Here is an 18,642-nt window from a genome sequence, read left to right as displayed (position 1 = left end):
CTATAAAACTGTTAACCCCTTCAGTGAACACTGTAAAAAAATGAATAAAAAATAGGCAAAAAACACTGCTTTATCATCATACCACCAAACAAAAAGTGGAATAACACGCGATCAAAAAGACAGATATAAATAAACATGGCACTGCAGAAAACATCATCTTGTCCCGCAAAAAACGAGCTGCCATACAGCATCATCAGCAAAAAAAAAAGTTATAGCCCTCAGAATTAAGCCATGCAAAAGTAATTATATTTTATATAAAATAGTTTTTATTGTATAAAAGCGCCAAAACGTAAAAAATGATATAAATGAGGTATCGCTGTAATCATACTAACCCTAGGAATAAAACTGCTTTATCAATTTTAACCAAACGCGAAACAGTATAAACGCCCCCAAAAGAAATTCATTAATTGCTGGTTTTTGTTCATTCTTCCTAACAAAAATCCGAATAAAATGCGACCAAAAAATGTCATGCGCCCAAAAATGGTACCAATAAAAATGTCAACTCGTCCCGCAAAGAACAAGATCTTACATGACTCTGTGGACCAAAATATGGAAAAATTATAGCTCTCAAAAAGTGGTAACGTAAAAACTATTTTTTCCAATAAAAAGCGTCTTTTAGTGTGTGACAGCTGCAAACATAAAAATCTGATATAAAAACCCGCTATAAATAGTAAATCAACCCCCCCCTTTATCACCGACTTATGGAAAAATAATAAAATTAAAAAAATGTATTTATTTCCATTTTCCCATTAGGGTTAGGGTTCGGGTTGGGGCTAAAGTTAGAGTTACGGTTGGGGCTAAAGTTAGGGTTGGGGCTAAAGTTAGGGTTAGAGTAGGGGCTAAAGTTAAGATTATGGTTGGGGCTAAAGTTAGAGTTAGGGTTGGGGCTAGAGTTTGGGTTAGGGTTTGGATTACATTTATGGTTGGGTTAGCGGTGTGTCAGGGTTAGGGGTGTGGTTAGGGTTATGGTTAGGGTTGTGATTAGGGTTAGGGGTGTGTTTGGGCTAGGGGTGTGTTTGGGTTAGGGGTGTGTTCGGGTTAGGGGTGTGGTTAGGGTTGGGATTAGGGGTGTGCTGGGGTTAGGGTTGGAGTTAGAATTGGGGGTTTCCACTGTTTAGTGTTGTGAATTCCGTCTGGGCTCCCTCTGGTGGCCTTTAGCGATACTGCGGGTCTGTAGCAGGGCTCAGCTGCCTCATTTCCTGCTATGCTGGTCCCTATTTAACTCCACCTGGACCTTCACTTGTTGCCTGCTGTCGTTGTATTCAGTACTGGTTCTGACCTCTGCTGGATTTTCCTTGTGACCTGTCTCCTGCTGGAGAAGCTAAGTCTTGCTAGTTCTTTTGCTCATTGTTTCCTTGAAAATGTTTCTCATTATATGATGAGTTCAGTCCAGCTTGCTTATATGTGATTTTTCGCTTGCTGGTAGCTCTGGGGTGCAGAGTGCGCCCCTCACATCGTGAGTCGGTGTGGGGGTTCTTGCACTTTCTGCGTGGATTGTTTTTGATAGTTTTTGTACCGACCGCACAGACTCCTTGCTATCTTCTGTCTATTTAGTATTAGCGGGCCTCATTTGCTTAAACCTGTTTTTCATTCCTACGTTTGTATTTTCCCCTTAACTCACCGTTATTATTTGTGGGGGGCTGTCTAAACTTTGGGGTTATTTCTCTGAGGCAAGTGAGGCTTTTGCTTCCTCTCTAGGGGTAGTTAGTTTCTCAGGCTGTGAAGAGGCGTCTAGGTTTTTAGGTAACGCTCCATGGCTGCCTTTAGTGTGTGTGGATAGGATCAGGATTGCGGTCGGTATAGTTTCCACATCCCCGGAGCTTGTCCTAATATTCAGGTTTACCTATCAGGTCAGTTTGGTGATCCTACCACCGGATCATAACAGTACAGCAGGCCAGTAAAGAGTTAATGCATCGCAAAAGAGGGATAAGAGAAATCCTGAGTTCATTTTTTTTTTTTCCTCTGCAGTGTGTCCAGCCTCTCTCCTCCCCTTAATCTCTGGGTGGTTCAGAATTCAGCTGCAGCTATGGACATTCAGAGTCTGTCTTCTAGTGTGGATCGTCTCACTGCAAGGGTACAGGGCATTCAGGATTATGTGGTCCACAGTCCTATGTCAGAGCCTAAGATACCTATTCCTGAGCTGTTCTCCGGAGACAGATCTAGGTTTTTGAACTTTAAAAATAATTGCAAATTATTCCTTTCTCTGAGACCTCGTTCCTCTGGTGATCCTGTCCAGCAAGTTAAAATTGTTATTTCTTTGTTGCGTGGTGACCCTCAAGATTGGGCATTCTCTCTGGCGCCAGGAGATCCTGCATTGCTAAATGTGGATGCGTTTTTTCTGGCGCTTGGATTGCTCTATGAGGAACCAAATCTGGTAGACCAAGCAGAAAAGGCTTTGCTGGCTCTCTCCCAGGGTCCGGATGAAGCAGAGGTTTACTGTCAGAAGTTTAGGAAATGGTCTGTGCTCACTCAGTGGAATGAGTGTGCACTGGCAGCGATTTTCAGAAAGGGTCTTTCTGAAGCCCTTAAGGATGTTATGGTGGGGTTCCCCACGCCTGCGGGTCTGAATGAGTCAATGTCTTTGGCCATTCAGATTGATAGGCATTTGCAGGAGCACAAACCTGTGCTCCATCTGGCGGTATTTTCTGAGCAGAAGCCTGAGTCTATGCAATGTGACAGGATTCTGACCAGAAATGAACGGCAAAATCACAGACGTCAGAATGGGTTGTGCTTTTACTGTGGTGATTCTGCTCATGTTATCTCAGATTGTTCTAAGCGCAGAAAAAACTTCGCTAAGTCTGTCACCATTGGTACTGTACAGCCTAAATTCATTTTGTCTGTTACTTTGATTTGCTCTCTGTCATCCTACTCAGTTATGGCTTTTGTGGATTCAGGTGCTGCCCTGAATTTGATGGATTTGTCCTTTGCCAGGCGCTGTAGTTTTATCTTGGAGCCTTTGCAATTCCCTATTCCACTAAAGGGAATTGATGCCACGCCATTGGCCAAGAATAAACCGCAGTACTGGGCTCAAGTGACCATGTGCATGACTCCTGCACATCAGGAGGTGATTCGCTTTCTTGTGTTACATAATTTGCATGATGTTGTCGTGTTGGGTCTGCCATGGCTGCAGGCTCATAATCCAGTCCTGGATTGGAAAGCAATGTCTGTGTCGAGTTGGGGTTGCCAGGGGATTCATGGCGATGCTCCTTTGGTGTCAATTGCTTCTTCTACTCCTTCTGAAGTCCCTGAATTTTTGTCGGACTACCAGGATGTATTTGATGAGCCCAAATCCAGTGCCCTACCTCCTCATAGGGATTGTGATTGCGCTATAAATTTGATTCCTGGTAGTAAGTTCCCTAAGGGACGACTTTTTAATTTATCTGTGCCAGAACATGCCGCTATGCGGAGTTATATTAAGGAGTCTTTGGAGAAGGGGCATATTCGCCCGTCCTCGTCCCCTTTGGGTGCGGGGTTCTTTTTTGTGGCCAAGAAGGATGGTTCTCTGAGACCCTGTATAGATTATTGCCTTCTAAATAACATCACGGTCAAATTTCAGTATCCTTTGCCCCTGTTGTCCAATCTGTTTGCTCGGATTAGGGGGGCCAGTTGGTTCACCAAGATAGATCTTCGTGGAGCGTATAATCTTGTGCGTATAAAGCAGGGCGATGAATGGAAAACAGCATTTAATACCCCCGAAGGTCATTTTGTGTACTTGGTGATGCCTTTTGGGCTTTCTAATGCCCCTTCTGTGTTCCAGTCCTTCATGCACGACATCTTCCGAGAGTATCTGGAAAGATTTATGATTGTGTACCTGGATGATATTTTGGTCTTTTCTGATGATTGGGAGTCTCATGTGAAGCAGGTCAGGATGGTATTTCAGGTCCTGCGAGCCAATGCCTTGTTTGTGAAGGGCTCTAAATGTCTCTTCGGAGTCCAGAAAGTTTCCTTTTTGGGCTTTATTTTTTCTCCTTCTACCATTGAGATGGATCCTGCCAAGGTCCAGGCTATTTATGACTGGACTCAGCCTACATCGGTAAAGAGTCTTCAGAAGTTCTTGGGTTTTGCTAACTTTTACCATCGCTTCATCACTAATTTTTCCAGTGTGGTTAAGCCTTTGACGGATTTGACCAAGAAGGGTTCTGATGTGACTAATTGGTCTCCTGCGGCCGTGGAGGCCTATCAGGAGCTGAAACATCGGTTTTCTTCGACTCCTGTCTTGCGTCAGCCGGATGTCTCTCTGCCCTTCCAGGTCGAGGTTGATGCTTCTGAGATTGGAGCAGGGGCTGTCTTGTCACAGAGAAGCTCTGATGGCTCTGTGATGAGGCCATGTGCTTTCTTTTCAAGAAAGTTTTCGCCTGCAGAGCGGAATTATGATGTTGGTAATCGGGAGTTGTTGGCAATGAAGTGGGCATTTGAGGAGAGGCGACATTGGCTTGAGGGAGCCAAGCATCGTGTGGTGGTCTTGACAGATCACAAGAATTTGACTTATCTCGAGTCTGCTAAGCGGCTAAATCCTAGACAGGCTCGATGGTCGCTGTTTTTCTCCCGTTTCGATTTTGTGGTTTCATACCTTCCAGGGTCGAAAAACGTGAAGGCTGATGCCCTTTCTAGGAGCTTTGTGCCTGACTCTCCGGGAGTTTCTGAACCAGCTGGTATCCTCAGAGAGGGGGTGATTTTGTCTGCCATCTCCCCTGATTTGCGACGGGTGCTGCAGGAATTTCAGGCCAATAGATCTGACCGCTGTCCAACGGGGAGACTGTTTGTCCCGGATAGATGGACCAGTAGAGTCATTTCCGTGGTTCATTCTTCGGTGTTGGCGGGTCATCCTGGGATTTTTGGTACCAGGGATTTGGTGGCTAGGTCCTTTTGGTGGCCTTCCTTGTCGCGAGATGTGCGTTCCTTTGTGCAGTCCTGTGGGATTTGTGCTCGGGCTAAGCCTTGCTGTTCTCGTGCCAGTGGATTGCTTTTGCCTTTGCCTGTCCCGAAGAGGCCCTGGACGCATATTTCCATGGATTTTATTTCGGACCTTCCAGTCTCTCAGAGGATGTCTGTTATCTGGGTGGTTTGTGATCGTTTTTCTAAAATGGTCCATTTGGTGCCCTTGCCTAAGCTGCCTTCCTCCTCCGATTTGGTTCCACTGTTTTTTCAGAATGTGGTTCGTTTGCATGGCATTCCTGAGAACATTGTGTCTGACAGAGGATCCCAGTTTGTGTCCAGATTTTGGCGGTCCTTTTGTGCTAAGATGGGCATTGAACTATCTTTTTCATCGGCCTTCCATCCTCAGACGAATGGCCAAACCGAACGAACTAATCAGACCTTGGAGACTTATCTGAGATGTTTTGTTTCTGCTGATCAGGATGATTGGGTGACTTTTTTACCATTGGCTGAGTTCGCCCTCAATAATCGGGCTAGTTCTGCTACTTTGGTTTCGCCTTTTTTTTGCAATTCTGGTTTTCATCCTCGTTTCTCCTCAGGTCAGGTTGAGCCTTCTGACTGTCCTGGGGTGGATTCTGTGGTGGATAGGTTGCAGCAGATTTGGAACCACGTGGTGGACAATTTGATGTTGTCACAAGAGAAGGCTCAGCGATTTGCTAACCGCCGTCGCTGTGTGGGTTCCCAACTTCATGTAGGGGATTTGGTATGGTTGTCTTCTCGGTATGTTCCGATGAAGGTTTCCTCTCCTAAGTTCAAACCTCGTTTCATCGGTCCTTATAAGATTTTGGAAATCCTCAACCCTGTGTCATTTCGTTTGGACCTCCCAGCATCGTTTGCCATTCACAATGTCTTCCATAGGTCATTGTTGCGGAGATATGTGGTGCCTGTGGTTCTTTCTGTTGATCCTCCTGCTCCGGTCTTGGTCGAGGGAGAATTGGAGTATGTGGTGGAGAAGATCTTGGATTCTCGTATTTCAAGACGGAAGCTTCAGTACTTGGTTAAGTGGAAGGGCTATGGTCAGGAGGATAATTCCTGGGTTGTCGCCTCTGATGTCCATGCGGCCGATTTGGTTCGTGCCTTTCATTCGGCTCATCCTGATTGGCCTGGGGGCTCTGGTGAGGGTTCGGTGACCCCTCCTCATGGGGGGGGTACTGTTGTGAATTCCGTCTGGGCTCCCTCTGGTGGCCTTTAGCGATACTGCGGGTCTGTAGCAGGGCTCAGCTGCCTCATTTCCTGCTATGCTGGTCCCTATTTAACTCCACCTGGACCTTCACTTGTTGCCTGCTGTCGTTGTATTCAGTACTGGTTCTGACCTCTCCTGGATTTTCCTTGTGACCTGTCTCCTGCTGGAGAAGCTAAGTCTTGCTAGTTCTTTTGCTCATTGTTTCCTTGAAAATGTTTCTCATTATATGATGAGTTCAGTCTAGCTTGCTTATATGTGATTTTTCGCTTGCTGGTAGCTCTGGGGTGCAGAGTGCGCCCCTCACATCGTGAGTCAGTGTGGGGGTTCTTGCACTTTCTGCGTGGATTGTTTTTGATGGTTTTTGTACCGACCGCACAGACTCCTTGCTCTCTTCTGTCTATTTAGTATTAGCGGGCCTCATTTGCTTAAACCTGTTTTTCATTCCTACGTTTGTATTTTCCCATTAACTCACCGTTATTATTTGTGGGGGGCTGTCTAAACTTTGGGGTTATTTCTCTGAGGCAAGTGAGGCTTTTGCTTCCTCTCTAGGGGTAGTTAGTTTCTCAGGCTGTGAAGAGGCGTCTAGGTTTTTAGGTAACGCTCCATGGCTGCCTTTAGTGTGTGTGGATAGGATCAGGATTGCGGTCGGTATAGTTTCCACATCCCCGGAGCTTGTCCTAATATTCAGGTTTACCTATCAGGTCAGTTTGGTGATCCTACCACCGGATCATAACAGTTTAGGCCCCTCAGGGACTTTGCAACTCAACGTGATGCCCGCAGACCATTCCATCAAAGTCTGCATTCCAAAATGTCACTTCTTCCCTTCCGAGCCCCGACGTGAGCCCAAACAGTGGTTTACCTCCACATATGGGGTATCAGAGTACTCAAAGCAAATTGGACAACAACTTTTGTGGTCCAATTTCTTCTGTCACCTTTGGGAAAATAAAAATTTGGGGGCTAAAAATCATTTTTGTGGGAAAAAAAAGATTTTTTATTTTCACGGCTATGCATTATAAACTTTAGTGAAACAATTGGGGGTTCAAAATTCTCACAGCACATCTAGATAAGTTCCTTGGGGAGTCTAGTTTCCAATATGAGGTCACTTGTGGGGGGTTTCAACTGTTTAGGTACATCAGGGGCTCTGCAAACGCAACATGAAGTCCGCAGACCATTCCATCAAAGTCTGCATTCCAAAAACGCCACTTCTTCCCTTCCGAGCCCCGACGTGCGCCCAAACAGTGGTTTACCCCCACATATGGGGTATCAACGTACTCAGGAAAAATTGGACAACAACTTTTGCTGTCCAATATCTCCTGTTATCTTTGGAAAAATAAAACTTTGGGGGCTAAAAAATCATTTTTGTGGAAAAAAAAGATTTTTTATTTTCACGGCTTTGCATTATAAACTTTAGTGAAACACTTAGGGGTTCAAAGTTCTCACAACACATTTACATACGTTCCTTTGGGGGTCTAGTTTCCAATGTGTGGTTGCTTGTGGGGGTTTCTCCTGTTTAGGTACATCAGGGGCTCTGCAAACACAACGTGACGCCCGCAAAGCATTCCCTCAAAGTCTGCATTTCAAAAAGGCACTCCTACCCTTCCGAGTTCTGCCATGCACCCAAACGGTGGTTCCCCCTCACATATGGGGTATCAGTGTACTCAGAACTAATTGCACAACAACTTTTGTGGTGCGATTTCTCCAGACACCCTTGTAAAAATAAAAAACTGAGGGCAAAAATGATTTTTTTATTTTCATGGCTCTATATTATAAACTTTAGTGAAACAAGTGGGGGTTCAAAGTGCACACCACACATCTAAATAAGTTCCTTAGGTGGTCTAGTTTCCAAAATGGGGTCACTTGTAACTGTTTAGGCACATCAGGGGCTCTCCAAACGCGACATGGCGTCTGATCTCAATTCCAGCCAATTCTGCGTTGAAAAAGTCAAACGGTGCTCCTTCCCTTCCGAGCTCTGCCATGCGCCCAAACTGTGGTTTACCCCCACATATGGGGTATCAGCATACTCAGGACAAACTGCACAACTTTTGGGGTCCACTTGCTCCTGTTATACTTGAGAAAATAAAAAATTGGGGGCAAAAAGATCATTTTTGTGAAAAAAATATGATTCTTTATTTTTATGGCTCTACATTATAAACTTCTGTGAAGCACTTGGGGGTTCAAAGTGCTTACCACACATCTAGATAAGTTCCTCACGGGGGTCTACTTTCCAAAATGGTGTCACTTGTGGGGAGTTTCCACTGTTTAGGCACATCACGGGCTCTCCAAACGTGACATGGCGTCCTGTTGTGAACTATACTTCTTGGCTCCCTCTTGTGGTCACTAGTGATTTGGCACTTGGATTATCTTTTACCAGGTTGGTACTCACCTGCTTCGTTAGGCCTGGGGTGTTGCTATTTAAACTTCCTGAATTCTCAGTCCAGTGCCTGGCATTGTTGTAATCAGTTCATTTCTGTTTGCTCCTGTCTTCAGGTCCTGGTTCTTTGCAAGATAAGCTAAGTCCTGCTTTCTTACTTTTGTTTATTCGCATTGTTCTTATTTTTGTCCAGCTTGTACAAAATGTGATTCCTGATATCGCTGGAAGCTCTAGGGGGCTGATATTCTCCCCCCTCACCGTTAGTCGGTTTGGGGGTTCTTGGATATTCAGCGTGGATATTTTGCAGGGTTTTTTGCTGACCATATAAGTCATCTTACTATCTTCTGCTATTTAGTCAGTGGGCCTCTCTTTGCTAAAATCTAGTTCATTCTTACGTTTGTCTTTTCTTCTTGCCTCACCGTTATTATTTGTTGGGGGCTTGTATTTCTTTGGGGTCTTTTCTCTGGAGGCAAGAGAGGTCTTATTTTCCCTGATAGGGTTAGTTAGTTCTCCGGCTGGCGCGAGACGTCTAGTATCAACGTAGGCACGTTCCCCGGCTACTGTTAGTGTTTGTGCTAGGATCAGCTATATGGTCAGCCTAGTTACCACTTCCCTATGAGCTGGTATTTATGTTTGCAGACTTTGCTTTAATCTCTGAGATCCCTTGCCATTGGGATCATAACAGCGTCCTATCTCAATTCCAGCCAATTTTGCATTGAAAAGTCAAATGGTGCTCCTTCCCTTCCGAGCTCTGCCATGTGCCCAAACAGTGGTTTACCCCCACATATCGGGTATCGGCATACTTAGGACAAATTGCACAACAATGTTTGGGGTCCAGTTTCTCCTATTACCCTTGGTAAAATAAAACAAATTGGATCTGAATTAATTTTTTGTGAAAAAAAGTTAAATGTTCCTTTTTTTTAAACATTCCAAAAATACCTGTGAAACACCTGAAGGGTTAATAAACTTCTTAAATGTGCTTTTGAGCATCTTGAGGGGTGCAGTTTTTAGAATGGTGTAACTTTTTGGTATTTTTTATGACATAGATAGTGTTGAGCGATACCGTCCGATACTTGAAAGTATCGGTGGCCGATACCCGAAAAATATCGGATATCGCCGATACCGATACCCGATACCAATGCATTTCAATGGGACGCAAAGTATCGGAATGGTTCCCACGGTCTGAAGGAGAGGAAACTCTCCTTCAGGCCCTGGGTTCCATATTCATGTGTGAAATAAAGAATTAAAATACAAAATATGGATATACTCACCTCTCCGGTGGCCCCTAGATCTTACCGCTGTAACTGGGAGCCTCCGTTCCTAAGAATGAGCGCGTGAAGGGCCTTCGATGACGTCGCGGCTTCTAATTGGTCGCGAGACCGCTCATGTGACCGCTCACGCGACCAATCAGAAGCCACGACGTCAGCCGCGACGTCATCGAAGGTCCTTCATGGGCTCATTCTTAGGAACGGAGGCTCCCGGTTACAGCGGTAAGGTCCAGGGGCCGCCGGAGAGGTGACTATATGGATATATATGGATATACTCACCTCTCCGGTGGCCCCTGGATCTTACCGTTGTAACCGGGAGCCTCCGTTCCTAAGAATGAGCCCGTGAAGGACCTTCGATGATGTCGCGGCTGATGTCGCGGCTTCTGATTGGTCGCGTGAGCGGTCACATGAGCGGTCACGCGACCAATCAGAAGCCGCGACGTCATCGAAGGCCCTTCACGCGCTCATTCTTAGGAACCGAGGCTCCCGGTTACAGCGGTAAGATCCAGGGGCCACCGGAGAGGTGAGTATATCCATATTTTTTATTTTAATTCTTTATTTTACACATGAATATGGTTCCGATACCGATTCCTGATACCACAAAAGTATCGGAACTCGGTATCGGAATTCCGATACCTCAAGTATCGGCCGATACCCGATACTTGCGGTATTGGAATGCTCAACACTAGACATAGACCCTCAAAGTGATTTCAAATGACATGTGGTCCCTAAAAAAAACGGTGTTGTAAAAATGAGAAATCGCTGGTCAACTTTTAACCCTTATAACTCCCTAACAAAAAAAAATGTTGGTTCCAAAATTCTGCTGATGTAAAGTAGACATGTGAGTAATGTTAATAACTTTAATGTTACAAATTATGGCTTACATTCTTGTTTCTTGTTACCATTTTTATTTCTTGTTACCACTTGTTACCAAAATTACAAATATGGGGTAACACATTTCACTGGAAAAAAATTGGGGTCACTTATGGAGGGTTTCTGCTGTTTCGGCTTCTCGAGGTCCCTGCTAATGCGACATGACATTCACAATCTATTACCAACTTACCAATTTACTCTCCAAAATCAAATAGTGCTTTTGCCCATCCAATCTCTGCCATGTGCCCAAGCAGCAGTTTTCGACTACATATGATAAATTGCTGTGATTGGGAGAAATTGTGTAATAAATTTTGTAGGGCACGTTCTCCTATTACCCCTTGTGATAATGCAAAATGTAAAAAAAAAAGCAATATTTCAGTGTAAAAAAAATAATTTTTAATCCTTTAATCCACGTTGCCCTTGTAGCACCTGAAAGGTTAAGAAAGTCACTTCAAAACTGAAAAAGTCCTTCAAAAATAGGATTTGGAAATCTTAAAAAAATGAAAAATCTCTGCTAAATGTGAATCCTTGTAACATCCTAACAAAATGACATTTGAAAAATGATGCTGATGTAAAGTAGACACATGGACAATGTTATTTATTAGCTCTTTTATGTGTTAGGACTATCTGTTTCAGGATATAAGCATTCATAGTTTGAAAATTGCACATTTTTTAACATTTTTCTCAAATTTCCATTATTTAAAAAAATATATGTAAGCATATTGACCTAAATTTCCTGTTAAACTGAAGTACAATATGTCATAAAAAAATATTCTCAGAATCACTGGGATATGTTGAAGCGTTCCAGAGTTATTATCACTTAAAGTGACAAGTCAAATTTGAAAAATGGGGCACGATGGTCAAAACAGACTTAATCACTAAGGCGTTAAAAAAAGCATGACAAAATAAAAAAATATGTCCTTGGTAATTTGATGGTAGATTAGAGTACTTGTTGTAAAGGCAAATGCATATCTCACTGGTGAATGAGACAAAATCTGTATTCTCAAATTATTTTTTTGTCCTAAAGTTTTTTTTTTCTTTATTATGTAAAATGTTTTCCTAGATCCAGACTCTTTACATGTGATAGACCATTTCATGTGAGCTCAGTAGAACAAGAAACACACAGACCATATGTTGCAGACTAGTTTGTGTTATCAGATTTATAAACATGAAACATCCAGACAAGTACATACACCCATATCTACTGGCACACACACATGCACAAAGTTTCAGCAGGGAGCAAACAGACATATGATAAGAGATTGGGACGTGAGAGGCCTCATAGCTGATTTCTTGACACTTGTTTCCTCAAATCAATTCTGTGTTTGACCTTCCTTTGTCCTCGCCTTTGGAGAATTCTCTTCTGTAGCTTCTGCAGAATCCTAAAAAAAAATCCAACATGCAGTGTGATAGTGATAGTATCATACAGGACATAAACAAGGTTTACAATGACCTCTGGACCATGTCATTTTGTATTCTATGTATAATATGAAAATGAGATTCTTCTAAAATACTAATAATTAACCTTAAATAAAACCAACATATTCTAAGCCTTAAAAAAAAGATTTTGACCCTAAGGCCGGAGACACACTGGTGCGAGAGACGGCCGAGTCTCGCTGGTTAAAAGCAAGCTGTGGCACCTGCATTCCGGAGCTGAGCGTGCAGCTCCATGTATTGCTATGCAGCTGCACGCTCCGCTCCGGAATGCAGGTGCCACAGCTTGCTTTTAACCAGCGAGACTCGGCCGTCTCTCGCACCAGTGTGTCTCCGGCCTAATTCATCAAAGCTTACATATACTCAAAAGCTGGCATATAATAAGCTTTGAAAAGTCACAACATATTTGCACAACGCCAGACTGCACAAAATATTTGCAGCTTTTACTATTTTCATGACAATTTTGCCCTTCTCAAACAAAGTGGGTGGTACTGGGTCATTTTGACCTCTGTTCATCAAATTCATTAGTAAGATTTTTTTGTGACACGTACACAGAGGCACATGCCTCTTATTGAATCAGGCGCTGCTCATTTCACCCTGCTCAATGATCAGACTGCCATGGAAAACACCAGTCTTGATGAATCAGAGCAATATAGTTGACATGACATGCCAAATGGAACAAATCCATCCGAACTAAAAAAAATACATTGAGCAAAAATTCAAAGAAGAAAATAATTATTTCCTTAATAGCTGTTTTGATAACCTGGGAACCTGCTTTGAATCCGAAGGTGAAACCATTCTGATGGAGCCATTTGTATGAAGATCCCCCCCCATGGATCTTTGGATCATTGGGGAGTAAGACCAACTAAATATAACTTTGAAATGAGTGTTTTACTTTTGTGAAAAAGAGGTCCTCTAGAGTGTTAACAGAGAGGTATTTGCCAGGTGAAAGCACTTTTCAGGAGTTCAGATACAATATATGAAATATTTGGTCATGGGCAATGGAAGAATGATGCTTGCCAACTATCCTGAAATGTCTGGGAGGTTCCTGGAAAGAGAGAAATCCACCAAGACGCTCAAAAGAGTTGGTTCAAGTTAAAACTCACAGGTACAGGTCAAAGTCTCCGGGTAAGCATCACTTTCATGAGCACAAAGCTGGGATATCCAATGGAGCACAGACTTCCATATACAGGGGTAGGGGATGGAGTAAAGTGTGGGAAGGAGCATGGGAAAAAGGTCAAGCCAGTGAATTTTTACGCAGAGATGAAAAATAGCAGCAGTGCAATCTGTCCATGGGCTTCTTGGCTTTATTCATTTGAATATGGGTGAGGTGCAATGCCGGCCATAATAAGCATGGTGCTGGTTCTGCAATAAAACCAATATTTTCAAAGTACCGTAGTTTCCAAAGCCAGGAAATTACTTTAATGAAGGTGCAGTAAATATATAAAAAGATTAAACAAATGTGATTTGCTGTGGTGAGTAATTATTCTGCTTTAGCGCTGAACTATTTTTGATCTGGTCTGTTGTGAAATATCATCTATTGATTCCACCTTAACATTTAGAATTTGGCCCTGAAGATTTGTGGAGGAACACCAAAAAAGGAGTCATAAAGACATCCTGCCTGTGGCCCTAAAATGTGCTCATTCATGTTCATGATAATATACTTACCTGGGTGCTGCTCTCCTCTCCTGTGCTTGGGAGAGACTTCTGAGGAGTGTGAAATGCCTAAAAGTAGATAGAACAGTATTGTTATCAGGAAATATTTGGGTTCATCTTATGGCAAGTAGAGTAAACTGACACTATTCTGATGTGTGCACACATTAGTGTGGGGTCACATTGTTCCTAATGTGGGGAGGATGTAATGCTTTTAAAGAAGTCAGTCACTCTTGGTGCCAAAAAGTAGAAAGGTGGTGGCATACCTGTGAGACAGTTGTGAACAAAGTTAAGCTTCCCTGTCTCACAACCCTAAACAGCTATTCAACACTATCAATTCACTCCTCCATCCCCCAGTGCCTCCTCCCTCTCCTCTCATCTATGCTGTAGACTTTGCCACATTCTTCAAGCACAAGATCAATAACATTTATTTATTTATTTATTATTATTATTTATATAGCGCCATTGATTCCATGGTGCTGTACATGAGAAGGAGTTACATACAAATTACAGATATCACTTACAGTAAGCAAACTAACAATTACAGACTGATACAGAGGGGCGAGGACCCTGCCCTTGCGAGGTTACATTCTACAGGGTGGTGGGGAAGGAGACAGTAGGTCGAAGGTTGCAGGAACTCCAGTGTTGGTGAGGCTGTAGCTCCGTTAGTGGTGAGGAGGCAGCGGGTCAGTGCAGGCTGTAAGCTTTCCTGAAGAGGTGGGTTTTCATGTTCCGTCTGAAGGATCCGAATGTGGTTGATAGTCGGTCGTATTGGGGCAAAGAATTCCAATGGATGGGGGATATTCGGGAGAAGTCTTGGAGGTGGTTGGGTGAGGAGCGAATAAGTGTGAATGAGAGAAGGAGGTCTTGGGAGAAGCGGAGATTACATGAGGAAAGATATCGGGAGATTAGTTCAGAGATATATGGAGGAGTCAGGTTATGGATGGCTTTGTAGGTCAGTATTAGTAACTTGAACTGGATACGCTAAGGGAATGGGAGCCAGTGAAGAGATTTGCAGAGGGGGAAGCGGAGAAGTAGCGAGGAGAGAGATGAATTAGTTGGGCAGCAGAGTTGAGGACAGACTGGAGAGGTGCAAGGGTGTTAGCAGGGAGGCCGGAAAAAAGGATGTTGCAGTAGTCAAGGCGGGAGATGATGAGGGCATGCACAAGCATTTTAGTAGATTGATGGTTGAGGAAAGGATGGATTCTGGAGATATTTTTGAGCTGGAGGCGACAGGAGGTGGAAAGAGCTTGGATGTGCAGTTTGAAGGACAGGGCAGAGTCAAGGGTTACTCCGAGGCAGCAGACTTCTGGTACGGGGGAAAGTGTGATGTCGTTAATTGCGATAGATGGGTCAGGTAAGGAAGATCTATGAGATGGAGGAAAGAGGATGAGTTCAGATTTGTCCACATTGAGTTTGAGGAAGCAAGAGAAGAAGGAGGATATGGCTGATAGATACTCCGGGATTCTGGACAGCAAAGAGGTAGATCTTAGTGTCATCAGCATAGAGGTGGTACTGGAATCCATGGGACTTTATGAGCTGTCCCAGGCCAAGTATATAGATTTAGAAGAGTAGGGGTCCTAGAACAGAGCTTTGGGGGACTCCAACAGAGAGAGGGTGGGATGAGGAGGTAGTGTGGGAGTGGGAGACACTGAATGTGTGGTTGGAAAGGTATTAGGCGAGGTCTTTGATGCCAAAGGAGGAGAGGATCTGTAGTAGGAGGCATTGGTCAACTGTGTCATAAGCAGAGAACAGGTCTAGAAAGAGGAGTACAGAGTATTGTCCATTAGCTTTGGCTGTAAGTAGGTCGTTAGTAATTTTGGTCAGGGCTGTCTCAGTTGAGTGATGGGGTGGAAACCAGATTGTAGATTGTCAAAGAGCAAGTTAGATGAGAGGTGGGAGGAAAGTTCAGCGTGGACGTTCTCCTCCAGGAGTTTGGAAGCGAATGGGAGCAGTGATATTGGGTGATAGCTGGACATAGCAGTTGGATCGAGGGTTGGCTTTTTAAGGATAGGCATGATTGTGGCATGATTGAAAGCAGAAGGGAAGGTTCCAGAAGTCAGTGATATTTTGAAGAGGTGGATTAGGGATGGGATAAGAGTGGTGGTGAGGTTGGGGAGGAGGTGGGATGGGATGGAGTCGAGCGCACAAGTGGTGAGGTGCGATTTGGAGAGGAGACAATTAAGCCCCCCTTCGATGATGTTGGAAAGGGAGGTTATGGGGTTTGGGCATTGATCTGGTATACAAAGGGGTTGTGGTGGTTGAACAATGAAGATTTGCCTTGTTTGGTCGATCTTATTTTTGAGTTGCCTTGTTTGGTCGATTTTATTTTTGAAGTGTCTGGCAAAGTCCTCAACAGAGATGAGGAAGGTTGGAGGGGGCAGTGGTGGGTGGAGGAGAGAGTTAAAGATTTTGAATAACTGTTTGGGGTTGAATAACATCAGAAAAAGCTTTGACCTACAGCCCCTCCTCATAGCTACTTAGCCCTCCTCCTCGAAAACCAGCTTCTCCACCGCTACAGAAGATCCACTCTTTTCTCTCCAAATCACATCTCACGACCTGTGAACATGACCCAATTCCATCCCACCTCATCCCAAACCTCACCACAGTCTTCATCCCAACCCTAACCCATCTCTTCAACCTGTCACTAACAACTGGTGTCTTTCCCTCATGCTTCAAACATCCTTCAATCACACCCATCCTCAAAAAGCCCTCCCTTGACCCATCCTTTCTATTTAGCTATCACCATATCACTTCTCCACTATGCCTCAAAACTACTAGAACAACACATACATCTTGAACTGTCCACCCACCTCTCCTCCCGCTCCCTGTTCGACCGACCACTTACAATCTGATTTCCGACCGCACCATTCCACTGAAACTGCCCTGACTAAAGTTACCAACGACCTACTAGCTGTCAAATCCAAGCGATGCTACTCAGTCCTCCTCCTCCTGGACCTGTCATCTGCCTTCAACATAATGAACCATTCCTTCTTACTACAGATTCTCTCATTCTCTTGGCATCACAGATTGGCCCTATCTTGGATCGCCTCATACCTATCACACTGGACATTCAGTGTGTCTCCCATTCACACACCACCTCCTCATCTCGTCCCCTATCTGTTGGTGTCCCCCAAGGTTCAGTTCTAGGACCCCTGCTCTTCTCCATCTATACCTTCAGCCTGTGACACTTCATAGACTCCCAAGGCTTTCAGCATCACCTCTATGATGATGACACACAGATCTACTTCTCGGGATCCAATATCACCTCTTTGCTAACCAGAATCCCACAATGTCTATCTGCTACTTCACATTCTCTGCTAGAATTCTAAAACTTAGCATGGATAAAACATGTCCCGCAAGCTCACTGCTTCGGGGTAACCCTTGACTCTGATCTCTCCTTCAAACCCTTTCCACTTTCTGCCAACTCTCCTCTAACACTCTTGCACCCCTCCAATCTATCTTAAACTCTACTATCCAGCTAAGCCACATATCCCCCTGCTATTTCCCGATCTCTCCTCTCTTTCAATCCTTTCACTGGCTCCTCATTGCTCAGAAACTCCAGTTCAAAACCCATCCACAACCTGTCTCCTCCATCATATATCTATGACCTAGCCTCCTGGTACTTACCTGCAGCCAACCTCCTTCTCTACTCCCCTCTTATCTTCTCTTCCCATAATCGCATACAAGATATTTCCCGTGCATCCCCCTACTCTGGAATAATAATAATAATCTTTATTTATATAGCACCAAAATATTCTGCAGCACTTTACAGTTTAACAGTTCTAACACAAGTCATAAGTAACAATGTTTAAAATAATACAATAATTCAAGCAAAATAAGACAACCTTGCTCGTGAGAGCTTACAATCTACAGTGAGGTGGGGGGAGACACAAAGTACAGGTGCGTATTTACAATGTTGGTCCAGCCATCTTGAGGGAGCGGGGGATAGACAAAACTGTATAAGCTAGTCACAAGTCAGTATTTGTGGCACTGTTGGGTGATGTGGAGTTTGATGGAGGATTATTCTCAGATACATATTGATTAGGGAACGTGATAGGCCGCTCTGAACAGATGTGTTTTGAGGGAGCGCCTAAAACTGTGTAAATTCTGAATAGTCCTAATTTTTGGGGGTAGAGCATTCCAATGGATTGGCGCAACATGGGAGAAGTCTTGGAGCCGGGAGTGGGAGGTACGGATTAGTGCAGAGGTTAGTCAAAAGTCTCTTGCAGAGCGTAAAGAGTGGGTAGGCCGATAAACAGAAATGAGGGAGGAGATGTAGGGGGGTGCTGCACTATGGATAGCTTTGTGGGTGAGAACAAGCAGTTTGAATTGGATCCTATAATGAATGGGCAGCTAGTGCAATTACTGGCAAAGAGCGGACTCGTCTGAGTACCGATTAGCCAGATGATCAACCCTGGCTGCTACATTAAGGATGAACTGGAGAGGGGAAAGTCGAATGAGAGGGAGGCCAATTAATAGAGCATTATAGTAGTCCAGGCGGCAGTAGATCAGGGCAATAGTGAGGGTCTTTGTTCCTTCCATAGTGAGAAAGGGGTGGATTCTAGAAATATTCTTTAGGTGTAAATGGCAAGAGTGGGCAACAGATTGTATATGGGAGGTGAAGGAAAGATTGATGTCAAACATAACACCCAGACAGGGAGCCTGCTGCCTAGGCATTATTATAGTGCCACCCAAGGAGAGGGAGATGTCAGATTTATGGAGGTCAGTAGACAATGGGAGCAGAAGAAGTTCAGTTTAAGAAAGGTTGAGTTTCAGATAGAGACCAGACATGATGTTGGAGACTGCATACAGACTGGCACTGGTGTTCTGTAGTGCAGTGAGGGTAAGGTTAGGGGATGGTATGTATAGTTGTGTGTCATCAGCGTAAAGATAGTACTGAAAGCCAAATCTGCTGATGGTCT

The 18,642-nt window shown here is 44.1% G+C and overlaps 2 long non-coding RNA genes across 2 annotated transcripts in view; one reads left to right on the top strand and one right to left on the bottom strand.

The window, feature by feature from the left end:
• LOC143776478 (uncharacterized) overlaps positions 1-18,642 on the top strand; it is a 195,400-nt gene that overhangs the window by 30,721 nt on the left and 146,037 nt on the right. The window lies entirely within an intron of this gene.
• LOC143776476 (uncharacterized) overlaps positions 11,773-18,642 on the bottom strand; it is a 163,636-nt gene continuing 156,766 nt past the window's right edge. Inside the window, exons 4-5 of the long non-coding RNA XR_013215840.1 lie at positions 13,733-13,789; positions 11,773-12,012 (exon numbers count right to left, since the gene is read on the bottom strand). This is a non-coding gene — a long non-coding RNA (uncharacterized LOC143776476). The remainder of the gene's footprint in view (positions 12,013-13,732; positions 13,790-18,642) is intronic.

Source organism: Ranitomeya variabilis, chromosome 5 (assembly GCF_051348905.1).
Source record: "Ranitomeya variabilis isolate aRanVar5 chromosome 5, aRanVar5.hap1, whole genome shotgun sequence".
NCBI lineage: Eukaryota > Metazoa > Chordata > Amphibia > Anura > Dendrobatidae > Ranitomeya > Ranitomeya variabilis.
This window is presented reverse-complemented; position numbering and strand designations above follow the sequence as displayed.